Source organism: Capra hircus, chromosome 13, assembly GCF_001704415.2.
Source record: "Capra hircus breed San Clemente chromosome 13, ASM170441v1, whole genome shotgun sequence".
Lineage (NCBI taxonomy): Eukaryota > Metazoa > Chordata > Mammalia > Artiodactyla > Bovidae > Capra > Capra hircus.
The window spans coordinates 52,374,357-52,394,673 of record NC_030820.1 but is presented as its reverse complement, the minus strand read 5'-3'; the positions used below and the strand labels follow the sequence as shown (position 1 = coordinate 52,394,673).

Genomic DNA, 20,317 nt, shown 5'->3' with positions numbered 1-20,317 from the left:
CCTGCATACAGATTTCTCAGGAGGCAGGTAAGGTGGTTTGGTACTCCCATTTCTTTAAGTTATGATGCCCCACTCCAAATGTTCTTGAGAACGATGCCTAGCAACCTAATAGAACAATTTCTGTTTCACTACATAATCTGATGAAGGTGAAAGAGGAGAGTGAAAAAGCTGGCTTAGAGCTCGACATTCAAAAAACTAAGATCATGGCATCCGGTCCCATTGCTTTATGGAAAATAGGTGGGGAAACAATGGAAACATTGTAAAGTGACAGACTTTATTCTCTGGGCTCCAAAATCACTGCAGATGGTGACTGCAGCTATGAAATTAGAAGACACTCACTCCTTGGAAGAAAAGCTATGACAAACCTAGACAGCATATTAAAAAGCAGAGACATTGCTGACAAAGGTCCATATAGTTAAAGCTATGGATTTTCCAGTAGTCATGTATGGATGTGAGAATTGGACCCTAAAAAAGGCTGAGCACTGAAAAATTGATGCTTTTGAACTGTGGTGTTAGAGAAGACTCCTGAGAGTCCCTTGGACTGCAAGCAGATCAAACCAGTCAATCCTAAAGGAAATCAACCCTAAATATTCATGGAAGCACTGATGCTGAAGCTGAAGCTCCAATACTTTGGCCACCTGATGCAAAGAGCTGACTCATTGGAAAAGACCCTGATGCTGGGAAAGATTGAGGGCAGGAGGAGAAGGGAATGACAGAGGATGAGATGGTTGCGTGGCATTACCGACTCGAAGAACATGAGTTTGAGCAAGCTCCAGGAGATGGTGATGGACAGGGAAGCCTGGCATGCTGCAGTCCATGGGGTCACAAAGGTCACGCTCAGACACGACTGAGCAACTGAACAACAACACTACATAATAACAACAATAGCATCAAGAGTAATATAAAAGCTAGCACTTTATATAACAGGGAGTTATTGCTTAATGAAAACAGGGTTTCAGTTTGGGGTGATGAGAAAGTTCTGAGGATGAATGGTGGTGATGGTTGCACAACCCTGTGAATGTACTGAATGCCTCTGAATGGTTCACTTGAGAACAGTTCAAATGATAAGTTTTATGCTATGTGTTTTTTACCACAATGAAAATAATGTAAAAAAAAAGAAAAAATCACCGACTTCCAGTTCCCAGTCTAGCACGCAAGAGACTCAGAAGTTGTCACTGTCCTAACAGAAAGTAAAAAGCCAAAAAATCAACATGTCTTCTTAGGTCTGTAAGAGAAATGAGGTCACAGGGAAATTTTCAGCCCCTAGAATTGAAGAGACAGGCAGATACAGAGTTTAGACTTACCGGAGCAGAAACCTCCGCAGAAACCTTGGGTAGGAAAACCTGAACTGTAATCGACAGATAGCTGGAGACTCCACGGGGATAAGACTGAGCGATACAAACTCCAGTGGAATCTAGTGATTAGGAGACCCCTCACTTTTGTAAACTTCACCTCTGGGAGCTTGACCAAGCTCTTCCAGTGAATACTGGAATTTCTGTGAATGTAAGAGAGAAATCCGTTAATGCCTCTGAGAGAGGAAGAGGAAATATATGGTATTTTTAAATATGCTAGAGCATTCTGTTCTTCTTAAAAAGACCTGCCTTCAAGAGAAACTATTTTACCAGAGCCTAACCTATTGGAGTTTTATCAGAGCCTAATTGGCCTGAGGGAAGGAAAATACCCAACTCCAGTCCTCTCTACCCATTCTGCCCCATCTAAGGGAGGGATAAACTGAGACATGCTTATGAAGCTCACGGCCCAGAGACACAGGCTCACTAGAAGACTGAGACCCATTCATAAGACTGTGGAATGCTTCCCCTCACCCTACACCTTATCACCACTTCGCTAAAAACCTGTTTACCAGAGTTCCTTTTATGCAGCTTGGCTTTCAACCAAAAAAAACACAAGGCATACTAAAAGGCAAAAACACAGTTTGATGAGACAGGCAAAACATCAGAACCAGACTCAGAAAGAGCAGGGATGTTGGAATGACCAGACTGGAAACACAAAATAACTTTGATTCGTATGCTAAGGATTCTAATAGGAAAAGTAGACAACCCGCAAGAATAGATGGGCAATGTAAGCAAAGAGATGGAAATTCTAAGAACGAACGAAATAGAAATGTTAGAGATTAAAAAGTCTGTAACAGAAATGAAGTGGTCTCTGCCCTCCATGAAGACTCATAACATGAGAAACTCTCCAAATACAGCAAAAGGGTTCAGATAGAGGTCAACCCCCAAATAAAATGCCTGTTCCACATATCAGGTGGGTTCAGGCTGGACCAACTCAGACACTTCTCACCCTTCTCCTGACAGATGCTAGAAGGGCTGAATCAGAGGACGGAGGTATTGCCTTGACCTTGAGTTTCCTTCACCAAGTTTAAGTTCATGTTCACAGTATTCAGAAGAGGCTCAGTAAGCCCAGCCTAGTAGGTAACCTAAGGACAGAGGCAAAAAGAGTTTTTATAATTGCCCTATCTTTCCCTGTTCCTTTTTCCAGTCAGCTCACTCTGCCTTCTGTCGAGCTTTGAAGTGTATCACAAAGGCCGGAGCTGATTTACTCCTGAGCATCCATCCTGTCCAGCTCTCAACCCAATTAACAAGTGCTTTGCCCTGGGACTGGGCAGGCGGGTGCTGCTAGGATATTATTACTCAGCTCTCCAGCCAGGCTCTTGAGAGAAGAGCGGCCTTTGCATCCAGAGGCAGCTGACACATCTCTCTAAGGGAGATGAGGAGGGTGTACAGAGATCTGAGGAAACCCGAGGGGTAGGTCACCCAACCCAGAAGGGAGGCTGAGGTCAAGGAAGACTTCCTAGAAAACCCAATATTTCTGATAAGTCTAGAAAAAAGAGGAGGAATTAACTCCATTGTGAAGGAAAAGGTACTCCAATCAAAGTACCCATGTGTGCAGAGTTTCCCAGGTGTGAGAGGGAAAAATATACTCAAGGAATAAGTGCTGGGAGAGAGCTCAGAAATACAGTCAATAAGTGGCTTATCACTTCTTAGTGCATCTCAGACCCCCTGGGGATCTGGAGAGTGCTACCTTAGATTTGAGCTCATATGCACACACACAGAAACTGACATCCACTGTTCAAGGGTCTCCAGTTAAGAATTCTTTATGTAAGTCAATTCTTCATTCACAGACGCCCAAACAGGCCAAGAGAATGTCAAGGTGGCAGTCTCAGCAAAGCATTGCCTCTGCAGCAGTATTTTCTTTGGTCTCTCTTATTCAGACTAGAAACTCACCTTAAGTGACTAATGATCTTTACTTCAAAGCGAAGCAGGTGAAAGCTGACTGCAAGCTTGGCGAGCATGGAGACAGCTTGACAACTGATGTGCTTCACTGCAGGGTAATTAAGTGCCAAGTCAGATTTTTCTGAGAAGCCCCAAACACCACAATAGCCAGTCTTTTCTCTCAGGCAGTTGGTTTTCTTCATATAGGGAAGCTCAAATCCCCTCCTTGTGGCAAGGGGGTGGGGGTGGGCAGGGCATGTTGCTGAATAAGCTTAGGAGTAAATATTCTGGAGCTTGTCTGGGAATGAACTCAGGGTGTCATCATTCAGGGTGCAGATTTCCAGTCAATCCCTAAGTCCCAGTCCAGCCTCTACCATGCCTCACCTTTCCCCTATACCGTGGCCACTAAATCTGGGCCCTCGCAGATACAGTTTCTGTAGAGTATTCAATCCCGGGTATCCTCTGAGGGGTGAGTGCCTGACTGCAATGGGTCAAAATACCACAGAGACTTGGGGTCAATCCTCTGCCTCCCCTTCACTTCCTCCACAACCTGGTTCTCCCAGTGCCTGAGCTTTCCGGAGTTCTGGGGTGAATGGGCTGTTCCTGGATACACACCCCTCCTTAGGTGGGACGGTTGACTCTCCTCCATTTTGCCAAATCGTTTGCCACTCCCCAGCCAAGTTACTGTCTCCATTTGCTGTCTCAGGGTTGGAGCTGTCTCCTGGTTTCATCAAAGATAGAGAGGGTGCTTGCACGTTCTCCCTGTGGTCTGGAGTGGCTTTTATATTTTATACTTTATAAAAAGAGAACAGCATAGACATAAGACTCAGCTACTCTTAAATATGCTTAACAATACTGAACTGCACACTGAAGAATGGTGAAGATGCTAAATTTAATGTTATGTGTTCTTTTGCCAAAATTAAAAACAAAACAAAACTCAGCCATCCTAAAAACAGAAGTCTCCCTGTTCAGTTTTCTATGAATTTTGAAAAACAAAAACAAGCCATTTCCTTGAACATCGACTTACATGTAGAGTATGGATATTTTTATTCCTTCTATACAATTTATTGAGATAATTACAGGGAATATCTAAAGCTGTGGTTCTCAAAGTGTGGTCTTCAGACCAGCTATATCAGCATCACCTAGAAATTTGTTGAAACGCAAATTCTCTGGTTCTACTGTAGACCTGCTAAATCAGAAATTCTACAATCTGTGTTGTAAAAGCCTCTCCACAACTAAATATTGAGTGTTGGATTTGTGACTGCTGATACATAGTTAAATTGTGAGAATGACTCCTTTAGAGCAATATGGGAGGAAAGAATGAAATTAAGCATAGGTTGAACATTAAAGGGAGGATCTAACTCCATCACATGGAGAAAACATAAAGGAAATCATGGAAGTGGGGTAGCAGGTAATTCATGAGTGGCAACCATGTGTCTCATGCTTGCCCATTTACATACTTATTTAATGTTCAGCTTCCTTGAAAAGAATTATTCCTCCATTTTGCAGATAAGAAAACTGAGGCTTAGAGAAGGTAACTCAGCTACTTAAGAAGGATTTCAATGAAGATCTGCCTGATTTTTAGGTCCTTCTCTTTATTTTCCACATCTCCCTCTTTTAAAATTAACCCCAACACTGAGAATATCTCTGGATATGGGAGACAGAGAAAAGCAATAACCCTATCCATCCTTCAAGGTAAAATTCAAATATCACCTCTTTGGGGAAGTCTTCCAATACTACCTTGCTCAAAGTTAACCTGCCCATAGCTCTTTGCACTTACCTGTTTCAGAGTCTTATGAACCTTATTGTAGGAGTTCTCAAATCTTTGGTCCCAGGATCCCTTATGAATTATTGACATTCATAGCAAATGAACCTTTACCAAACCCCCACAACTTATGCAAAAATTAACTCAAAATGTATGAAAGATTGGATGTAAAATGTTATACTACAAAACTTTTAGAGAAAAAAAGAGAAAATCTTGAAGACCTAGGGCTGAGTAAAGAGTTCTTAGATTTAACACCAAAAGCATGATCCATAAAGAAAAAAAAAAAAAAGATAAATTGGATCATTCAAAATGAAAACCTTTTGTTCTGAGAAAGAGACTGTGAAGGGGATAAAAACACTAGGAGAAAATATTTGCTGATCACATAACTGAAAAGGCCTGGTATCTAGAATACATAAAGAACTCTCAAAACTCAAGAGTGAAAACAAATAATCCAACCAATTAGAAAATGGGCAAAACACATGAACAGATATAGCAATGAAAAGGATATACAGTTGGCAAATAAACTCCTTCCTGGATCATAGCCTTGTGGCAAAGGGGCTTGCATAACTCAATGAAGCTATGAGCCATGCCGTGCAGGGCCACCCAAGACAATACCAGACCACCTTACCCGTGTCCTGAGAAACCTACATGCAGGACAAGGAGCAACAGTTAGAACCGGATACGGAACAACAGACTAGTTCAAAATTGAGAAAGAAGCACGAGAAGGGTATATATTGTCATCCTAATTATTTAACTCATATGTAGAGTACATCACTTGAAATGCTGGACTGGATGAATCACAAACTGGAATCAAGATTGCCAGGAGAAATATCAACAACCTCAGATATGCAGATGATACCACCCTAATGGCAGAAAGTGAAGAGTAACTAGAGCCTTTTGATGAAGGTGAAAGAGGAGAGAAAAAGCTGGCTTAAAACTCAACATTCAAAAATCTAAGATCATGGCATCCAGTCCCATCGTTTCATGGCAAACAGAGGGGGAAAAAGTGGAAGCAGTAACATTTTATTGGGCTCCAAAATCACTGCAGACAGGGATTGCAGGCATGAAAAACAACTCTTGCTCCTTGGAAGAAAAGCAATGACCAACCTAGGCAGAATATTAAAAAGCAGAGACATCACTTTGCTGACAAAGGTCCCTATAGTCAAAGCTATGATTTTTCCAGTAGTCACATATGGATGTAAGAACTGAATGTAAAGGCTGAGCACTAAAGAACTGATGTTTTCAAATTGTGGTCCTGGGGAAGACTCTTGAGAGTCTTTTGGACAGCAAGGAGATCAAATCAGTCAGCCCTAAAGGAAATTAATCCTGAATATTCATTGGAAGGAGTGACACTAAAGCTGAAGCTCCAATACTTTGGCCACCTGATGCGAAGAGCAGCCTCACTGGAAAAGACCCTGATGCTGTTGCCAAAATCTTGGCTCCCTGTCCACCAAAGCCAAATTGAAATATGGAGACAGAGTTTGGAGGAAATAGAAAAGAATAGCTTTATTATTTTTATCAGGCAAAAGGGAAACATAGCAGGCTAACACCTCAAGAACTGTGCCCTCCTTTCTCAGGAAAAGGAAGAGGTTTTATATCCTCTTGAAGGTCTTGCTTAATTTTCTCTCCTGCAAAATTTCTGAACGGCCACAGCTGGCATCAGGCAACTCAGCAACTGGTTCTTGTGTCCCTGAAGTTATTGGCCCATGACCTTTCCAAAATGCAGAATGCTACAAGAGAGTGTAGGGGGGAAAGTATGCCAGGGGCAGAGTATAATCTATATGGAGTCAGAGAGTAATTAGCTTTGTGAAGGACAAGTCCAACTACAAGTATTTGTTTGTAGTAACAGTTAAAGAATACCCAAGATTGTTTAACTCTCGTAGGCCTGTTTGACTTGTATGTGCCAAAGATTGTTCACTCATTTCTGTTTTGCTGCAACAAATTCTCCCCATTAGTTATTGCCTCTGTATCAGTGGAAGAAAGGAAACAGGCATTGTTCTTGTCTGGCTGCAGACAAAAACTTCAGTTTTGCTCCATTTGACAAACATCAGCTGCCTGGCCCAGGGGCCCATCTATCTCCTACATCAATGCTGAGAAGGACTGAAGGCAAAAGGAGAAGGGGGTGGCAGAGAAAGAGATGCTTGGATAGCATCACTGACTCAATGGACATGAATTTGAGCAAACTTTGGAAGATAGTGAAGGACAGGAAAGCCTGGTGTGCTGCAATCTATGGGGTGGCAAGGAGCCGGATATAACTTAGGGAAGGAAAAACATGTGAAAGTATTTTCAACATTATTACCATCAGGAAATACAGATTGATACCACAATGAAATATCCCTACACAACTATCAGAATGGCTAAAATAAAAAATACTGATGACACTATATGCTGGTAAGGATGCAGAGAAATCAGATCACTCATAAATTCCTGGTAGGAATGTAAATGGTACAGCCACTCAGGAAAAGTTGTGGTGACTTGTTACAAAAGTAAGCATGTGCTTACCATACCACCCAGTAACTGTACTCTGGGGCATTTATCGCAGAGAAGAGAACTTATGTTCATACAAAAGTCTGTACATGAATTATGAACATTCAGGTACTTTATTCATAATAAAGTGACTTTATTCATAATAAAGTGACTTTATTCATAATAAAGTGACTTTATTCACAAAGCAACTTTATTCATACTAGCCAGAAATCAGAAAGAACCCTAATGTAGAACAATTAAACAAACAGTGGCACATCTGTGCCTGGAACAGTCCTAAGCTGTAGCAGGAAACACACTATTAACACTTGCAACAACATGAATAGGTTGCAAAGGAATTATACCGAGAAGCCCAACCTCGAAATGTTACATAATGTAAATGAATTATTCCACTTGTATAATATTCTTGAACTGACAAAATTATAGAGTGGGAGAATGGGGGTTAGGGAGGGGAGGGAAGGAGGTGGCTGTGTCTGCAAAAGGGCACTGAGGCACCCTGTCACGGAACCGTTCTGTATCTTGCCTCTGGGGGTGATCACACAAACCTACACACATGATAGAGCCGCACAATACTGAACACGCTCTCAAATACAAGGAAAATGGGTGAAATCTGGAAAAGGTCAGTGCAGGGGCCAGTTTCCCGTTTGTGATATTGTACTAAAGTTATGCAAGACATTACCATTCAGGGAAACTGGAGGAAGGGTACTCAGATCTCGCCATATTATTCCTTGTGATTGCATGTGAACCTACAATGATCTCAAAATGAAAAGTTTAAAAAAAGAACTGAAGGCCATAAGAGACTTTTGTTTATTTAGGCTCTGCTCTGCTGTGCTTAATCGTGTCTGACTTTGTGTGACCCTGTGGACTGTAGCCCGCCAGGTTTCTCTGTCCATGGGGATTCTCCAGGCAAGAATACTGGAGTGGGTTGCCATTTCCTCCTCCAGGGGATTTTCCCAACCCAGGGATCCAACCTAGGTCTCCTACATTGCAGGCAGATTCTTTACTGTCTGAGCCACCAGGGAAGCACTATTTAGGCTATATTACCAAATTTGAAATTAAAATGGGGATATTTAACAGTACTTATTTAGTGACTTATCTTTGAAACAATAATATGCATAAATTTAAAATGTATAAATACATAACAAAACATTCTTGTAAAAAACAAGTCTATTTTCAAAAATATTGAGAAGAATGACCATATTTTACAAGCTGACAAACCACTTAAAAGTCTGACTTCAGAGACAACTGGATTCTCATGTCCATTTCTATATGCTGTGATATCGCACATCATGCAGCTTCTGAAAAATTCCACTGTACACACATGGAAAATTGAGAGTAAAAGGGGCAAACAGAGTCAGTGTCCTTATGAAAATAATACAGATCCCCTAAAAGGGTCTCAGGGACCACAGCTGAGAAACCCCTGCCCTTGTGTGACACATGTGTTCCTGCACGGAGTGAGGGTCAGAGAACATCTTCATCTCTGTGTCCAAGCGCCTTGCACGGCGACTGGCACAAGGCTGACACTGAACGACTGTTTGATGAATCCAATGGCGACTGGCACAAGGCTGGCACTGAATGACTGTTTGATGAACCAATGGAATGGTAACAATTTGTTAACCCTGCAGGGCGGGGGATGAGGGGGTGGGGAAGACAGGCGGGGAAGGAGAGAGGAGGGGGCAGGGGACAGATATCACCAATCTGGTTGACAGTGTACTACTTCAGACGTTCAGCTGAGTCAGAGTAAAGGTCAGCATGTTCTGGTGTAGCTTGCCCCCAAGGAACAAACGTTTCTCCGAGAAATCAGTTGGCTCCCGGAGCATGAAACCTGGGTCTGCAATGACTGATTGGCCTTTTGAGAAAGGTCTCGCAGTGTCAGTTTGTCACAGTCTTGAACTTGAGGTCTCTCCACGCCGCTTAGCCCAAGCATGGTGAGGAAATGGCTAAATGGGCCATGCAGAGACACAGTAAACACTTCTCTCTTGACTTCTTTCTTCCCCTCGTGCCCCTGACTCCCTAGGTCACCATCCCCGCCCCCGCCCCCCAGCATCCTCAGTGACCACACAGCTGCTCTGGGGAGAGGAAGACAGCTTCTAGTCACCAGGCTGCCAATTATTCTCAGTTTCATTCAAGGTATTCACCAAAGCACAGTTTATCAGGGAACGTAGAAAAGGCAGAGGCTGGCTTAAAACTGCCTCTAAAAAATGTTTTTTGGTATCTGCTTTGCGGACACTCAGTTAGATGGTGGGATAGTTTTGGATGATGACACTTGCCCCCACTTCAAGAAGCCCCTGCTCTAGTAGGGAAATGATTTGATTCCACAGTGGCTGGGAACAGGGACTCTGAAGTGAAACGAGTTCCTGGTGAGGAGAAATCACCTCTCATAGGATCCAGGAGAGAGGTGGATTGTGTCCTTGAAAGGAAAAAGAAGACTGTTGCCAGGCAGGTGGAGGAACGGCACACCAGAAAGCACTGTATTAGGGAAGATGGTCAACGGTGATCAAGCCAACCTCAGGGAACAGTGTTGTAAGTAAAATGAAAGTCTATCTCTTTCTGTCATCACAGTCTAGGCTTACGTGGTCCTCTGGCCCCAATAGTGACCCCACAGAATCAGGGACCCAGGCCTATCCCTCCTGATGCCCCCAACACCTGAGGCCTGGCCCTCATCTGTTTTGTGGTTCAGAACCATCAAGTCAGCCAGTTTGAGTGCACAACCCGAAGGCTAGGCATGCTCCTTCCTTCTGAAGGCACAATTCAGAAGTTGCACACTTTACTTCCCATTTGCCAAAGCATAGTTGCAAGGGAGGCTGGGAAATGCAATTTTAAAATGCAAGCGTCTATTACTATATAAGAAATTGGGAGACAACTAGAGGTTCCTGCCACAAGCACAGAGGTGAGAAAGTGGAGGGAGGTTTGAGAAGCCAATAACTAGGTGTGTTTAGAAGTTGTAGGACAGAGAAGGAAACACAGTAGGAAAGGTAGGTTTGAGTCACAAGTTGGAAAGGGGCCACTTCATTCTGTAAGTCAGGGGTTTCAAACTTGAGCTCACAGCAGCATCACCGTTGTTGGAGCTTAGCCCCTCTTCGAGAGTGTCTGATTTAGTAGGTCTGCAAAGGTGTCTGAAAATGTACATTTCCAACCAGTTCAAGGGGATGCTGGCACTGCTGGTTCAAGAACTTTGGTAAATGTGGAGCCACGGTAAGTTTAGAGAGAAAAGCAAGAAGAGCAAGTCTGTATTTCAGAAAGCTGATTCTGTTACAGTGACAGGGAACAAACTGTACCAGAACTTCCCAGCACACTAGAGCTTCTCACCCTCTTGATCCTTAATGTTCCTGAGAAATTTCATTTAAGAAAAATGGAGATGATAAAGAGCCTGCAAAACAGAGTTCATGGAGCTCCAGTGCCCAGGTGCCAATCCCACACCGAAGTTTTTTCATCAATAATAATAATGAGGACCATTTATGTACCCAGGTTGCCAGATGAGACAGATTAAATAGTTGGACAATGTCCCGAGGGTGTAGGGATTCGCACTCACCTATCCCATAGGTCGGAGAGAAAATCAGTATAACTCTTGAAAGGCAGTTGACAATCAAACCAGAATTCTAAATGCCTACATTCTTTGACCCAATGGTTCCATTTCCAGGAATTGAGCATATAGATACACTCATGTTTATGTTCAAAAGACAGGTTATTCAATGCTCATCGTACTGGCAAGAGATGGGAAACAATCTGAATATCACCCACAGAAGGTTGGTTAAATAACCCATGGTGCATCTAAAAATGGAATAATGGCAGCCCTTAATAATAACAAGTTAGGGCTTCCCTGGTGGCTCAGTGATAAAGAATCCGCCTATCAATGCAGGAGACATGGGTTCAATCCCTGCTCTGGGAAGACCCCACAAGCCATGCGGCATCTAAGCCTGTGTGCCATAACTACTGATCCTGTGGTCTAGAGCCCGTGAGCTGAAACAAGAGGAGCCACTGCAACTAGAAGCTCACGCACTGCAATTAGAGAGTCGTCTCCCCTCCTCAACGAAACTATAGAAAAGCCGGAGCAGCAGTGAAGCCCCAAATAAAAAAATAATTAAAAAAAAAAACCCACAGATCTTAGAAGCCAGTTTAGAATAATCACAGATAGACAGAGATAAAATATATGTCTCAGTGTGAGTGTCAAGGGGCAGAACACACACACTGAGACATATGTTTTGTCTCTGTCTGTGATTTTCTAAACTGGCTTGTAGATCTACATTTGTATACCTATATGCTTATGGACTTCCCTGGTGGCTCAGATGGTAAAGCATCTGCCTGCAATGCAGGAGACCTGGGTTCGATCGCTGGGTTGGGAAGATCCCCTAGAGAAAGAAATGGCAACCCACTCCAGTACTCTTGCCTGGAAAATTCCATGGATGGAGGAACCTGGTAGGCTACAGTCCATAGGGTTGCAAAGAGCTGAACACAACTCAGCGACTTCACTTTCCTTTTTCACTATATGCTTATAAATGCAGAGTACATTTCTGAAAGGATTTCAAGAAACAGTCTGCCTCTCAGGATAGGAATTGGAATGGAAGTCCAGGTTGGGAAGGAAACTTACTTTTCACTGTAACCTTTTTTGTTTGATTATTTCAACCCTGCATATGCATTATTTATCTAAATAAATAAACATAGAAGCATTGCCATGTTTTATTTCACTAAATCTTCAGAAAACCTGGAAAGAAAGTACTCTTACTATTCACATATACAGGGAGGTTAAATCATTTGGGGAAGGGGCAGAGGGGGAATGGAAGGACTTCCTTTGTAAGTTTTACTAATTTCCACGGTGTAAATACTCCCCCTGGCTGATTTCCAGCTGCCACCCTGACGTCACTGAGCAGAGCTTGGGAGAGATGTGCACGAACAGCTCTCATGAGCCTTGAGGAAACAGCTCCAGCACAGCCTTGTAGGGGAACTTGCACCCCCAAACCAGGCACCATTGACTCTTCCCACTTTATACCTGAAGTGATTAGTTTACAACAACAAAACAAATGTAAGCAAATAAACCATTTCAGGACCTAAGAGCAGCTTCCAGGGATCTTTATAGACACTAGGGCATTTACTTACAGTATAAACAACCTGCCTTGCACTAAATTTGAAACAGAAACCCAGAAATTAAAATTAAGCATCTGGGTTTTATATTCGCAAATTGCTTTGCCATTCTCTTTATGAAATACTGCACACAGCTATACAAACATAAGGCAATAAGAGAACAATAAATAAATCAGTGTTAGTATTCTGTCAAAACAGCCCCACATTCTTACCAGGGCCAGCCATCTAAATTAGGAAGTTGGTTTAGAAACTCTCCCGGTGGCTTTATTTTTTTTTCCCCCCAGTGGCTTTAATGGGAGAGGGTGAGTGAGAGGATCAGACAGACTCTGGTTTGAGTTGTGTTCCAGTTCTGCCATTTGTGAGCTGTCTCGGGCAAGTCACCTCACCTCTGAGTCTCAGATTACCCATGTGTTATGTGAGGATAGGGCCCATTGTACAGATTTGTACAGGCAAGTGCGCCAAGTTTAAGAGATAAGGTTAATGTGTGGTCTACACCTGGATATAAGGCAGGTGGTTTTCCCCATAAACTATCCCTCAGACGAAAGTGCGAATTGTTTTGTATTTCAGTTTTTACAAAGCCTCACAGAGCCTTTTGTATTACCTAGACTATCTCAATTACTATTTTTTTAAGTTATTTCCTATGTATTTGTTTGTTCAGCTTCACCAGGCCTTAGTTGTGGCATGCAGAATCTTTAGCTGCAGCATGCGAACTCTGTGGCAGGTGGGAGCTATTTCCCTGACCAGCAAGTCTCAGCCATTGGACCATCAAGGAAGTCCCTCTTCAATTACTTTAAACAACAAAGTGTTGTTTGCAAAAGACCAATTTACAGAAGTCACCTGACAAAGGGGTTTAAAAAAGTTTTTGACACAGATGTAGTCATTATACTGGAGAAGGCAATGCAACCCACTCTGGTACTCTTGCCTGGAAAATCCCATGGATGGAGGAGCCTGGTGGGCTGCAGTCCATGGGTTCACTAAGAGTAGGACACAACTGAGTGACTTCACTTTCACTTTTCACTTGCATGCATTGGAGAAGGAAATGGCAACCCACTCCAGTTTTCCTGCCTGGAGAATCCCAAGGACGGGGGTAACCCTAGTGGGCTGCCGTCTATGGGGTCACACAGAGTCGGACATGACTGAAATGACTTAGCAAAGATGCAAGCCTCATAAAGAGGACTTTAAAAAGGATGTTGTGATCACAAATATAAACCAAAAAGACACACACAAAAAAACAATACTGTCCTAAGATTAAGTGAACTGGGACTTTAAGTATAAAATATCTCAGTGACAACATCATATAAAGCTCAGAAAGTTCTGGATAACAAATTATATAGGAGTGAAATGTATGTCATCTAGAAAGTGAGTTGGGTGATTCAGAAACCATCTGCCCATGAAATTTTCCAGGTAAGAATACTGGAGTGGGTTGCTATTTCCTATTCCAGGGGTAAGAAAGATATGAGGTCAAAGATGCACAGGATGAGATGCAATAAAGATGTTTTGTAAAGTGTCAGATTAGGGGGAAAAAACAGTATTTCTAAATTAATATATTAGTCATTAATATATAATATATTTAAACAACATTTAAGTATATTAACAATATTTAAAACATGTACCTAAAATAATAAATATTAGACATTTGATAATTTAAGAATTTATACATTCAAGATGGGCCTCCAAATATTTTCTTTTTTGCAAACTTCTCATTGTGAAAAATCGGAGGGTCATTTTATATTGGGGATCACCTATCATGGAGACATGTATTCACAAGCACTTAAAACTCACAAAGCTCTGTGTGGTTGTGACAGGTACTGTTAGGGTTGTTAATACAATTTTTTTTTATCATGATTATTCTCCCACACATTGGGTTCTTTAGTTGTGCACTTCTAAGCATCTACCTGAATTGGAATTTCCTGGTCTTCAGTGGAATTTCTTAGTTGTGTGATCTTGGGCAAGTTGCCTAAACTCTTTCTGCCTTAGTTTCCTCATCCGTAAAATAGAGATAAAGACAGTATCTCAGAGGGTTAAGAATTCAACAAATTAGTATATGTAAGAAATGCATGGGGAGTATGGAGTATAGGTGCAAGTTATTACATATAAAATGGATGGACAACAAGGTCCTGCTGGGAACTATAGGTCCTACAGAGAACTATATTCAGTGTCATGGGACAAACCATAGTGTAAAAGACTACAAAATAGAATGCAGATATAACTGAGTCACTGGGCTATGCAACAGAAATTAGCACAACATTGTAAATCAACTATACTTCTACAATTTTTAAAAAAACACTTAAAAATGCATATGAACCAGTGCCTAGTGAGTACTTCTTAAGTGTTAGTTATTATTATTTTCACCAGTGGGGAACTGTAACTATTTAGAAAAATAGTTTTCCTCACAATACCAGATTCTGCCAGCAGAAAGTGTGTCTTATTCATAACGAGATCTTAAAAGTGTATTATGCTCAGGTCTCTGCACAGTACCTGGTAACGTAAGTTGAAAGAGGCAACATTTTGAATGTTGATACCAATGCCGCAACCTCATTTCTCTCTGGCCAACCAAAGTCTCCAGGAAAGTCACAGTGCAATACAGCCGGAAAAGACTGAGGACCCAGTGCTTCTTTCTGGTCCTCCCGAGATCCTATGTTCCGCTATGACAGGAACTGGGTTTCATTCATCTCAGTCCCTAATCCAGCAGACAGTAGGAGCTTAATCAATACTCACTAAGCAAGTGAGCAAGGAAGTGCAGTCTACATTATTGCACATTCTTATAAACTGAATTTTATTTCTTTTTATATCTACCAAAAAGTACTTAAAAACTAATACCAAAGATTAAATACATAAAAACTTCAAACAATACAGAAATGTTGAAAGAATCACCTAGAGAGAATTCTTTTTGGCATGTAGAGTATTATTTATCCAAATGTTTCCTTTATGTATGTAGAAACTAACATGAGTACATATAAGTACCACCAGCTTTGGAATCAGATATACCTCAGTTTGAAACCAAGCTCCATCACTTCGTAGTGCTATGGCTTTGAGAAAGTAACCTAACCTCTCTGAGCCTCAGTTTCTATGGAAAATGGAGATAATAATGAAAAAACCTATAGGTGTATTGGAATAAATTAGTACTTATTTATTTAGTATTTATTTATAGCACCTAGGACAGTCCCAAATACAGAGAAACAACTCAGTGAAGGCTAGAAGCTATGTATATATATTTCACAAAATTTGAGGTTATGTTAGTTTCCAGTTTATATTTGCATTTTATGTAACAATATGTTCAGTTTCCTGATAGCTCAGTTGGTAAAGAATCTGCCTGCAATGCGGGAGACCTGGGTTCTATCCCTGGGATGGGAAGATCCTCTGGAGAAGGGAAAGTCTACCCACTCAAGTATTCTGGCCTGGAGAATTCCATGGACTGTATAGTGCAAGGGGTCGCAAAGAGTCAGACACGACTGACTGACTTTTCTTCTATGTTCAGTTCAACTGCTCAGTCCTGTCCAACTCTTTGCGACCCCATGGACCGCAGCACACCAGGCCTCCCTGTCCATCACCAACTCCCAGAGCTTACTCAAACTCATGTCCATCGAGTCGGTGATGCCATCTAACCATCTCATCCTCTGTCGCCCCCTTCTCCTCCTGCCTTCAATCTTTCCCTTCATCAGGTGAGTCAGTTCTTCACATCAGGTGGCCCAAGTACTGGAGCTTCAGCTTCAGCATCAGTCCATCCAGTGAATATTCAGGGTTGATTTCCTTTAGGATTGACTGCTTGGATCTCCTTGCAGTCCAAGGGACTCTCAAGAGTCTCCTCCAATACCACATTTCAAAAGCATCAATTCTTTAGCACTCAACTTTCTTTATCATCCAACATCCATACATGACTACTGGAAAAACCATAGCTTTGATTAGACGGACCTTCATAGGCAAAGTAATGTGTCTTTGATATAATGTCTAGGTTGGTCATAGAATTTTCTTCCAAGGAGCAAGTGTCTTTTAATTTCATGGCTGCAGTCACCATCTGCAGTGATTTTGCAGCCCAAGAAAAATAGTCTCTTACTGTTTCCATTATTCCCCCATTTATTTAGCATGAAGTGATGGGACCAGATGCCATGATCTTTGTTTTCTGAATGTTGAGTTTTAAGTCAGCTTTTTCACTCTTCTTTCACTTTCATCAAGAGGCTCTTTAGTTCCTCTTCACTTTCTGCCATAAGGGTGGTGTTATCTGCACGTCTGAGGTTACTGATATTTCTCCTAGCAGTATTGATTCCAGCTCATGCTTTATCCAGCCCAGCGTTTTGCATGATGTACTCTGCATATAAGTTAAATAAGCAGAGTGACAATACACAGCCTTGACATACTCCTTTCCCAATTTGGAACCAGTCTGTTGTTCCACTTCCTGTTCTAACTGTTGCTTCTTGACCTGCATACAGGTTTCTCAGGAGGCAGGGAAGGTGGTCTGGTATTTCCACCTCTTGAAGAATGTTTCACAGTTTGTTGTGGACCACACAGTCAAAGGCTTTGACATAGTCAATAAAAGCAGAAGTAGATGGACTGGAAGAAACACAAGCTGGAATCAAGATTGCCGGGAGAAATATCAATAACCTCAGACATGCAGATGACACCACCCTTATGGCAGAAAGTGAAGAGGAGCTAAAAAGCCTCTTGATGAAAGTGAAAGAGGAGAGCGAAAAAGTTGGCTTAAAGCTCAACATTCAGAAAACAAAGATCATGGCATCTGGTCCCATCACTTCATGGGAAATAGATGGGGAAACAGTGGAAACAGTGTCAGACTTTATTTTGGGGGGCTTCAAAATCACTGCAGATGGTGACTGCAGCCATGAAATTAAAAGACGCTTACTCCTTGGAAGAAAAGTTATGACCAACCTAGATAGCATATTCAAAAGCAGAGACATTACTTTGCCGACAAAGGTCCGTCTAGTCAAGGCTATGGTTTTTCCTGTGGTCATGTATGGATGTGCGTTGGACTGTGAAGAAGGCTGAGCGCCGAAGAATTGATGCGTTTGAACTGTGGTGTTGGAGAAGACTCTTGAGAGTCCCTTGGACTGCAAGGAGGTCCAACCAGTCCGTTCTGAAGGAGATCAGCCCTGGGATTTCTTCGGAAGGAATGATGCTAAAGCTGAAGCTCCAGTACTCCGGCCACCTCATGCGAAGAGTTGACTCATTGGAAAAGACTCTGATGCTGGGAGGGATTGGGGGCAGGAGGAGAAGGGAATGACAGAGGATGAGATGGCTGGATGGCATCACGGACTTGATGGACGTGAGTCTGAGTGAACTCCGGGAGATGGTGATGGACAGGGAGGCCTGGCATGCTGCGATTCATGGGGTCGCAAAGAGTCGGACACGACTGACTGCCTGAACTGAACTGAACTGAGATGGTTTTCTGGAACTCTCTTGCTTTTGCTATGATCCACTGGATGTTGGCAATTTGATCTCTGGTTCTTCTGCCTTTTCAAAATCCAGCTTGAACATCTGGAAGTTCTCAGTTCATGTACTATTGAAGCCTGGCTTGGAGAATTTTAAGCATTACTTTGCTAGTGTATGAGATGAGTGCAATTGTGCAGTAGTTTGAACATTCCTTGGCATCTCCTTTCTTTGGGATTGGAATGGAAACTGACCTTTTCCAGTCCTGTGGCCACTGCTGTGTTTTCCAAATTTGCTGGCATATTGAGTGCAGCACTTTCACAGCATCATCTTTTAGGATTTGAAATTGTTCAGCTATTTGTTGTGAATTCTTATTCTGTGGTAGCATACAGGAGATAACTCCTTCATTTTGGGCTACATTATATTCAAATGTGTGGCTATATGTAACTAATTCCCTGTCTCTGGCCCTTGAATATTTCTAATATTTTACTATTACAAATGACCAGAATAAAAATCCTTGTAGCATACATACTTTTCCATGCGTGGGCATGTATTTCTATAGGATAAATCCTAGAAATGAAATCCCTGGATCAAAGTGTATGAATTTTTAAATATATTAATAAACAATGAATTTTCAAATTCCCTTTCTAAAAGTCTGTATGCCTCACACTTTGATCATTTTGTGTACTTTGCTGCCTTCCAGTCATGTACATTTCAACTAGACTCCTCAATAGTTTATTTTGAATGTCCCATAGTAGTTATAGAATCAAGGACTTTGCCCTGCTAGCTCATTGTATTCCTTTACCTTCGAAGAATCAAAAACAACTCCTGAGAAATTAACAGCAAATTTTCTGCAGCAAATACTCAGATGAGAGCTGAACAAAGAATTTCTATGCCATTCCCAAAAGAGAGAAGTGGAAAATCTGAGCACTGAAGTGGCTGATAGGAAGAACATTTGAAATGAGAACAATCCATTAAGTTTGGGAAACAGAGTGGCTGTATCTGCTTCCATCTTTGTTTTCTGACTCAGGTCCTTAATAAATAGACAAGAGGCCTCCTCTGTTGAGTCTCACTGGATGTAAAGTCTCCAGTGTAGTGTCCCCAGGGTGTGATTTGGATACTTACTGCTTGTAGCCCTCCAGATGCTTCTAGGCAATTCAAGGACAAGAGGTGGGTATTGTGGCCAGAAGCTGAACAGCGCCACCAAGCTGACAGGCTGTTTCAGTGATGGCTAAATCCTCTTTTATTTTTAATTTCAATTTTAATCTTGGTAATAAATATATATATATAATGTTTAAGAGTCAGTTACCGCTACAAGTTAGATAGTACTGCTGCTGCTGCTAAGTTGCTTCAGTCGTATCTGAGTCTGTGCAACCCCGTAGACCACAGCCCACCAGGCTCCCCCATCCCTGGGATTCTCCAGGCAAGAACACTGGAGTGGGCTGCCATTTCCTTCTCCAATGCATGAAAGTGAAAAGTCAAAGGGAAGTCGCTCAGTCGTGTCCAACTCTTAGCGACCCCATGGACTGCAGCCTACCAGGCTCCTCCATCCATGGGATTTTCCAGGCAAGAGTACTGGAGTGGGGTGCCATCGCCTTCTCCTAGATAGTACTACAAGGCTCAAAACAAAAATCCCTTTCTCGCCACTGAGACCCATTCTATGAAGCAACAACTCATTCTGTGGTTACTTTCTGGAGGCGAGGAGCTGCGTTAGGTCTTAGTTGTGGTGCTTGGGGGTAGTATCTTTTGTTGAGGTGCACACACTCTCGAGTCAAGGTGCGTGGGCTCAATAGTTTCAGTGCTCGGCTTAGTTGCCCCGTGGCATGTGGAATCTTAGTTGCCTGACCAGGGATCAAACCCAAGTCCCCTGCATTGCAGGGTATCCACCTGCCACCTGGGAAATGCCCACTTACTTCTTTATACCTGATTATGGTGTCATGCTAAGATTTTAAAATTTTAGACTTTTCCTATTTCTTACAGCTATAAAGAATAAGGATACAGTTTTTCTCTTTCTCTCCACACACACACACACACACACACACACTCTCGCACATACACATGCTCCCACTCCAATTTTCCCCAAATAATTATATCATAATTTCTGGTTAAATCAATGTACTGTTTTTACACTATAATGACAATGTAATATTATTTCCAGCTGAGTGTTATAGTTTATGATGATTACAATTTTTTCCTTAAAAATTGTTTTTATTTTCTTGGCTTCAATAATCACCTCGTGACTTATTTGCTTAAGTTTTCAATGTAATAGCCCCAATCCATCCCGATTCTCTGCCAGAACTCCAGTCCTCTACAACTGTATCATTGTTGTGCTCAGTCCAGGGGCAGTCTAGCGTGTGCATTAGTTTTCGAAGTGTGG

General features: G+C 42.0%; 1 long non-coding RNA gene across 1 annotated transcript in view; it reads right to left on the bottom strand.

Moving 5' to 3' along the window:
• The window catches only part of LOC108637399, a 40,699-nt gene that overhangs the window by 12,558 nt on the left and 7,824 nt on the right, over nt 1-20,317 (bottom strand). The window contains exon 2 of the long non-coding RNA XR_001919029.1: nt 1,305-1,495. This is a non-coding gene — a long non-coding RNA (uncharacterized LOC108637399). The remainder of the gene's footprint in view (nt 1-1,304; nt 1,496-20,317) is intronic.